The sequence below is a fragment of the Chelonia mydas genome, chromosome 26 (genome assembly GCF_015237465.2).
Source record: "Chelonia mydas isolate rCheMyd1 chromosome 26, rCheMyd1.pri.v2, whole genome shotgun sequence".
NCBI classification, from domain to species: domain Eukaryota; kingdom Metazoa; phylum Chordata; order Testudines; family Cheloniidae; genus Chelonia; species Chelonia mydas.
The window spans coordinates 1,956,766-1,964,538 of record NC_057859.1 but is presented as its reverse complement, the minus strand read 5'-3'; the positions used below and the strand labels follow the sequence as shown (position 1 = coordinate 1,964,538).

The 7,773-nt window shown below is 49.6% G+C and overlaps 1 protein-coding gene across 22 annotated transcripts in view; it reads left to right on the top strand.

Moving 5' to 3' along the window:
- Positions 1–7,390: 7,390 nt before the first annotated feature.
- The window catches only part of DDHD2 (DDHD domain containing 2), a 29,119-nt gene continuing 28,736 nt past the window's right edge, over positions 7,391–7,773 (top strand). For 15 of the 22 annotated variants that reach the window (XR_005223424.2, XR_006287600.1, XR_005223423.2 and 12 more), the window contains exon 1: positions 7,391–7,529. The gene's annotated coding sequence lies outside the window, so the exon portion shown is untranslated. The remainder of the gene's footprint in view (positions 7,530–7,773) is intronic. The other 7 variants (XM_043536472.1, XR_006287599.1, XM_043536478.1 and 4 more) reach the window with 7 other exon arrangements.

Genomic DNA, 7,773 nt, shown 5'->3' with positions numbered 1-7,773 from the left:
CCCCAGGGCCTCTTTTGTTCCCTTTTTTAAAGACAGTACTATGTTTGCCCTTCAACCCCCTGGGACGTCATCTGTCCTCCATGAGTTCTCAGAGATGATCACCAATGAGAACTTTTGTTCCCTCTGACTATGGGCTTTAAAAGCTCTCTTCCATCAGCTAATTAAACACTAATTATATCAACCACTCAAAAAAAGCAATGAAGAGTTAAGATTGAGCTCAAACTCCTTGTGACTAATAAGGATTTAAGATGGTGGCATTATACTACTTCTTAGGTCTGGGCTTTTGCCTCTGCATCTTGCACCATTCTGACTTTGTTAATCTAACTGTGGGCTTGACCACGTTCTCCTGAGCACCTGCCATCTGCGCTGTGGAGTTACGCCATGTGGGCTGTTCAGTGCAACATAGTTTTCTTTGCAGTGAACCCCTCCCTGTCCTGTGTGCTAACACCCACCTTACTACCTTCCAAAAAGGGTTATGCATGCCTGCTGACGTGTCCCCTAAAAATGATTTTCAAAATAAAAGTCCCTATTGGACAGAAGGCTACCTGCTTCATTGAGTTATGCAGCTTAGACTAACAATGTGTGGCATTTGTGTCTTACCAAAATTAATCGTCACAGGTGCCCCATGTGAGGAAGGTGAATATTATCATTATTTAAGCTTGCAGAGGAAGATGGGCTACAATTTGAATGGATTCCAAAGAATCCCGCCCCCCAGTGCTGTGCTCTAACCACTCCCTTTTCATGCGTTATTTAGGTTTTTTTAATTGGGGAAAAGATATTAGTCTCCTAGTTTCTCAAGTGCAGAAGCACTGTGAAGACAAGCTGGACTTTAAAACATTCTGGCTTATGACTAGCTCGAAAACAAAAGTGCCCATTAAGTTACTTAGTGCTAGCGAACACCTTGAAACTGCTTTTCAAAGTGATGACATCATAATGATAACATGGAACAGGACACTAAGCTCATCAAGAAGTCAGAGTGCAAATCCAAGAGACTTGCGAAGTCTCTGTTTTCAGTCTCATCTCCTGCCACTCTGTACCCTTGTACTTGTGCTGCAAAAAGACTCACTTTATGAACAGTGCCTGAAAGAGGTGTGATACAGAATGGGTAGCCATATCAGGAGGGGAGAACACTTATCTTTTTTTCAGAATGATTTGAACAAAGAGCTGAGTGAACAAGAAATGGACAGAGGATTTCTTATGTGTTATGATCATTTTAAATGTAGTTAAACTTCGTGATGGGAGAGGAAGCTTCGCTATTTCCGAGTCTTGTGTATCCTCCAAGCTCAGTTTTTATTAAGCCCCAAGTACTTAAACAGATGTTTCTGCTTTACTGAATAGGGACTGACTTAAACACATGCTTAAACCATCTGCTTAAGTCTCATTAAAGTCAATGGAACTGCAGCATATGATGACTTGCTTTGCCAAATAGAGGGCCATCGTTATTCATCTGAATCCAAGTGAAAGCAGTTGGTGCATGAAGTTATAGCTCTGAAATGCATACACAGTTATGGAAATAAGACAGGGTTGTTTCTCAAGAATAGGCATAGAGGTTTTTTTAAAATGGTTTTAGAATTGTAGCTGCATCTTAGCCTTTGTGCTGCTTTTCTCCGAGGATATTGTATTCTAAGTGTAAGCTCTATAGCAGTCACTTATTTACAGGTAAGTGAGGAGACGAAGCAGTGATTAGATTCAATAAGAATTTGAGATTCACTGAACTTACTCTTTAGCTTCTGGTTTCCTTTTATTAAAAGCCAAATTAAGAACAAAATTGCTGTACCTCCTACAGTCCAATGTCTTTAATAGTGATTTCCAGAATTCTCTCACTTGCTATGCAACTGTCAGCTTTAGCCGACGATTTCTGAGAACACAGAGGATCATAGAGCAATCCTGGACTACCTCACCAGCTAACAGATAACATAACAATGTGGTGAGCCAGCACAGAAGAACAACATGCACATTCAACTGCTTTATAATCCACAGTGCTCTATGGACTGGGACAAAGGTTTACTACGGCTGACAACTGGGCAAGAATGACATCAGTCGATACATTCCGAGGGAACAGTCCAAGAATATCCATGGTATTTGGGAGTCAGACAAAGTCAGGAGGAGATGGGGCTTTTTCTTTTTTAAATTAAAAAGCTGAACCTCCAACAAAAATGATAATGTGGCCTACAAACCTCTATTGGTTGTAATTGCCTGTGTGACTGTGGCTGAATAGATATTGGCTAGCCTTTTAGAAGATGATGCCCTCTTCTAGGATTTGTAACCCACCGTGTGTGACTACAAAATTCTGTGGGAAGGTTTGGAGGAGGAGAGTGTAATGAAACAGAGGTAACGGGAATGAAAATGTCCTGTTTAAAAAGAGGGCTGAAATGTTAGTTTATCCTTTCAGCAAGCTTAGTTACTTAACAGCTCTGTGGAGAGGCGTTATTGGTAGATTATACTCTTAGCCAAATAGCAGCATGCCTTTATCCATCAGGCAGATGGCAGCTTTCATTTGTTATAGTGGAAGATGGACAACTGGTAGCTCTGGTGCAGATTAAAGCACACCCTTCCGTTTTCTGGCCTGTAAAAAATTCCAATTGATATGACATTCTGCTTGCCCAAGTCCCTACTGCAGTTTCTAGCCTCCACAACTCTCACAAACTAAGTGGGGTCAAACTGGGTCAGCACTTGGAGGGGAGTCCTGTAAGGAACACACCAAATTGGCAATGATGGTAAACAGAAGGTGCTTCTGGCTATTGAATGAGTGGCTATTGGAGGTAGCGATCTGTCTTTCAGACAAAACGTAAAACTGATCCTTCCGTAGCACTTTTCAGAAGAATTATCCCCAGTGTCCTTGTCCTACTCTGGTCATTATATTCTGCCGTCTTAAATTCCTCTTCAGTTCAACCGGACTGTATTCTTCACTTCTTGCCTTAAAACTATCAGAGTGCACTCTGTCATGTTGCACTAGAGAGGTAAGTTACGTGATCTCTGCGTATGTGTTTGTAAGGCACTTTGTGATCCTTCTACATGAAAGACAGTACGGAAATGTACAATCGTTATCACAAGGAATTCAAACAGTGGAACACTCGGTCAAGTGCTGCTGTTACAACCACAGCCGGCGAGGCCAGAATGGGCTACCAATCTACATGAATCTCTACAGGGATGGGGCCTTTGCCACCCATACAACAACCCTGTCCACTCCTGGAAACAGAAGCTCAAGTAAAAAGCACTTTCAGTCTTTCTACAAAGACAAAACCCTTCCAATTTACTTTGTTTCAAAAAGCACCGTTTAGAAATATGCACAATCCTATTCATGTTAAGGCACTAGGTTGTATCGATAAGACACAGTGTGTGCAAGAGACTTTGAAAAATAAAAGTTAAAGAAATGTCTTATGGCATTGATTAGAGATCACTCTCTGAAGTGCTCATTTGCTTTGGGGGTGGCAGGCAGTTGGCACATAGAGCATGGTACCCTGTGAGGGTGCCATGCACTTTTGTTTTATGAACACAAAGAATCCATGCCATGAGCAAAGTGACTAGCTGAAACCCTGAAATCAAGATTTGCTATGACTTCTAAATTGCTTTGGCTTCAAAAGCTTGGGCTGGCAGCCACCGTTTCAATTAATTCATGGCACCTGGTACACGTACCCACTAGCGCGGTGTGCACGTGTGCGGATCCCCAGACTGGAACAGACGGAGGTGCTTAGGATCAGGATTAATATGCACTGGCCAAGCTGTGTGGTAGAACCTTACACTGCACCTTCCTGCGCTATGCGTGACTCTAACCAGTGCTATTCATCACTGACTTTCATGAGCACAGAGATTCCTCACAAATTTAAAAAGCAGGACGCTATAAAGCCAGTCTGTCCACAGCACATCTCTGGGCCACACGTGGTCCTGGTGAGTGCCTAACGTCCCACTGATCTATATTGCACACAGGACTACAACCCTTTCATGTGGCCCTCTGTGTAACAGCTACTCTCCAACACAGCAGCTGTATGCAGTGAATGGCTTCTCTTTTCTCCTATTGTTAGTGAGTGAATACAGACAAAGAAGCAGGAGATGGGGACAGGGGACCCAGCACGAAACCAGAAAGAGCACAGTGTTTCCTCCTGAAAAGGGACTGGTGGAATGAGAAATACAATCAGCTGAGCAAGCCAGCAGAATCAGCAGCTGAAGGTACAGTACTGTCTGATGCAAGAATGATTAACTGTTCTGGCTCAACTGCAGCAGCCAGAGCTTCATTTTATAATAAATTGGCAGCCTCCAAGACAAAATTGTTTTCCTTTGCATTGTGTCCCATTGGGGTCCATTATTCAGGGCCTTGAGTGTCTTGATTTGAATATGTGATCACTAGGTTGCGCTTACAGCCAGGCAACGTGTAAACAACCTTTTTGTATTCTCAGATTGGCCCTCTCCCTCTAACTCAGTGGTTCCCAAACTTTAACAACCTGTGAACCCCTTTCACTAAAATGCCAAGTCTCGCGAACCCCCTCCTAAAAATGAGTATTTCCAGGGATTTTCTCCTTTACCTGAGTATAAATGATAAAAGCAGTGATCTTGGAAATATAAAATTTGTTTTTATGACACGCTTATTACACACTATTTATTATTAATTATTTATCATTACAGTATTTTTATTACATTATGAAAACGGCAACACTTTTCCAAGATCTCACTTTCGTAGCTTGTATCACTTGGACTAAGCCTGTTATAAGACAAGGCTCCTATGTTTCATCAAGGAGTGTCAGATGTGAAACAGCATCAAGGTATTTAAGAAGCCAACTCAAAGAGTTTCTCCTACATAAGCATTCAGGTCTTGAGCAGTCCAGGCAAACAATGCACATTAGAACAAAGCTTAAACTTGTTTTTCATAATAATTTTTAAAACAATACCAGCTGCCTATTCAAAAAATATCCCCGTCCCTTTCCATTTCTTATAAGGAGTCTTGAAGTTTAAATCTCCTCACTGTGATTCAGTAGATATGCTTGCTTTGATCTGCTTAGCTCTTGGAAGTCCAGGGACTCTGGGCTGCTGGATCTGTGCTGCCTGGGGTCCCTAGGGACAGCTCTGTCCACCATTAGGGATTTTTTTCCTGAGAACCCCCTGTAACATTTCACGAACCCCAGTTTGGAACCACTGCTCTAACTAGATATGTGTGGTGGAAGAGAGGGACAAATTACCACAGTATTTGAATGTCGTGCTGTTTGGCTGTTAGTTTAGAATTTGCATTTAGTAACAGGTTTCAGAGTAGCAGCCGTGTTAGTCTGTATTCACCAAAAGAAAAGGAGTACTTGTGGCACCTTAGAGACTAACCAATTTATCTGAGCATGAGCTGTAGCTCACGAAAGCTTATGCTCAAATAAATTGGTTAGTCTCTAAGGTGCCACAAGTCCTCCTTTTCTTTTTGCGAATACAGACTAACACGGCTGCTACTCTGAAACCTGCCACAAGTACTCATTTAGTAACAGTGTGTTTTGTTGCTATGTACTAGCCATAGCAGTTTAATCATTAGCATTTACAAATAAAACTAGGGCAGCTTTACAGTATGTAACATTGAAGATATACAAGCTCTCCCACCTCAGCCCCAAGAAAGTCTTTTTTCCCCACAACTATGTTTAAACTATTGGATAGCTGAGATATGTTTCACGCCAGCGGATACGAAATGGAACAGCTGGGAAATACATCTATGTTATAATTTTTTATAATGTTCTTCTATACACAGGCCAGAAATTCTGCAATGTGTATTTTACTCTCTTTTCCCCCAGCTTTTTTGAGAGGGATGCTGGGCAAGAGTTGGTGGAGTAGATATCTATTTATGTATGCAGTCCTTTATATTTTATCTTGTATTGTATATTTTAATTTATAGGATGAGTGCACAAAGCATGGGAAAGGCACTTAAAATGTTTATAAATATGAATAAATGAAATACATATTTTACCTAGTTAAATCAAGGTATTCCTAGTACCTCTACCATCCCCGCGACATCCGATGTATTGACTTTCTCTGTTTGATCCAGCAGTGCTGTGTGCTCACTTGCCTGTGCGCGCACGTACACATGTATGCACACCCTCCTGTCTGTATGTCTCTGTGTTTCACCATGAGTGACACTTACATGAAATCCCGCTGGGGACCAGGACCCTTCCTCCTCATCCTCAAGCTTTCCACGGACCCTCCTCCAGGCGCGCTTGGAAACAGCACCCTGATGCTCTCAAAGCAGTCGATTAGACAGCAGCCTAGACTCAGCATGTCCCTCCTCTGTACCCGCTGCTTCTCCCGTCTCCCCACCCTTGACCCCTCCAGCCCCCCACCCCTCTCCCGGGCGGTCCCGTCTCCCCACCCCGGACCCCTCCAGCCCCCACCCACCCACCCCTCTCCCGGGCGGTCCTGTCTCCCCACCCCGGACCCCTCCAGCCCCCACCCACCCACCCCTCTCCCGGGCGGTCCCGTCTCCCCACTCCGGACCCTCCAGCCCACACCCCTCTCCCGGGCGGTCCCGTCTCCCCACCCCGGACCCTCCAGCCCCCCACCCCTCTCCCGGGCGGTCCCGTCTCCCCACCCCGGACCCCTCCAGCCCCCACCCGCCCACCCACCCCTCTCCCGGGAGGTCCCGTCTCCCCACCCCGGACCCCTCCAGCCCCCACCCGCCCACCCCTCTCCCGGGCGGTCCCGTCTCCCCACCCCGGACCCCTCCAGCCCCCCACCCCTCTCCCGGGCGGTCCCGTCTCCCCACCCCGGACCCCTCCAGCCCCCCACCCCTCTCCCGGGCGGTCCCGTCTCCCCACCCCGGACCCCTCCAGCCCCCCACCCCTCTCCCGGGCGGTCCCGTCTCCCCACCCCGGACCCCTCCAGCCCCCCACCCCTCTCCCGGGCGGTCCCGTCTCCCCACCCCGGACCCCTCCAGCCCCCCACCCCTCTCCCGGGCGGTCCCGTCTCCCCATCCCGGACCCCTCCAGCCCCCCACCCCTCTCCCGGGCGGTCCCGTCCCCCCCCGGGCGCGCAGGGCAGGGCAGGGCAGGGCAGGGCGGGCTCCTAGAGGGGCGACCCCCCTTGGGGCCAAGCCGAGCGCGGCCGAAGGGCCGAGACAGGGCCAGGCCCCAGGGCGGTGTGGGGGGCACCGCGGAGGAGCAGGGCCAGAAGCCCCCCGGCCCTTTGCCCCCCGCCCCGCCTTGGGCCCGTCCAAACCCCTCTTCTCTTTGGAGGCCAGCCCCGCAGCCCCCTGCCCGGGCCTCGTCCCTCCCCCCGCAGCCCCCCGGGCCTCGTCCCTCCCCCCGCCTGCCCCCCCCGGCCTCGTCCCTCCCCCCGCAGCCGCCCGCCCGGCCTCGTCCCCCGCCCGGGCCTCGTCTCCCCCGTCCCGCCTGTCCCCCCCGGGCCTCGTCCCCCGCGCCGCGCCGCGCCCGAGGAGGAGCCAGGCCGGCCCCGCCCAGGGGGGCGGGCTCACGCCGCCTCCGCAGCGCCGGGGGTCCAGGGCCCGGGCCGGGCCAGCCGCGCACCGACAGGCGGAGCCGCCCGGCCGGAGCGCGAGACGCTGCGGCCGCGGGGTCAGTGCGGGGAGGGGCCCTGGGAGGAGCGGGGCCTTGGGGGAGAGGGGGCTGGAGGGCGGCCTCGGGGGAGAGGGGGGTGATGGGCCCCGGGGGGGGGGAGTGGGGGCTGGGGGGAGAGGGGGGTGATGGGCCCCGGGGGGAGTGGGGGCTGGAGGGGGGCCTCGGGGGAGAGGGGGGTGATGGGCCCCGGGGGGAGTGGGGGCTGGAGGGGGGCCTCGGGGGAGAGGGGGGTGATGGGCCC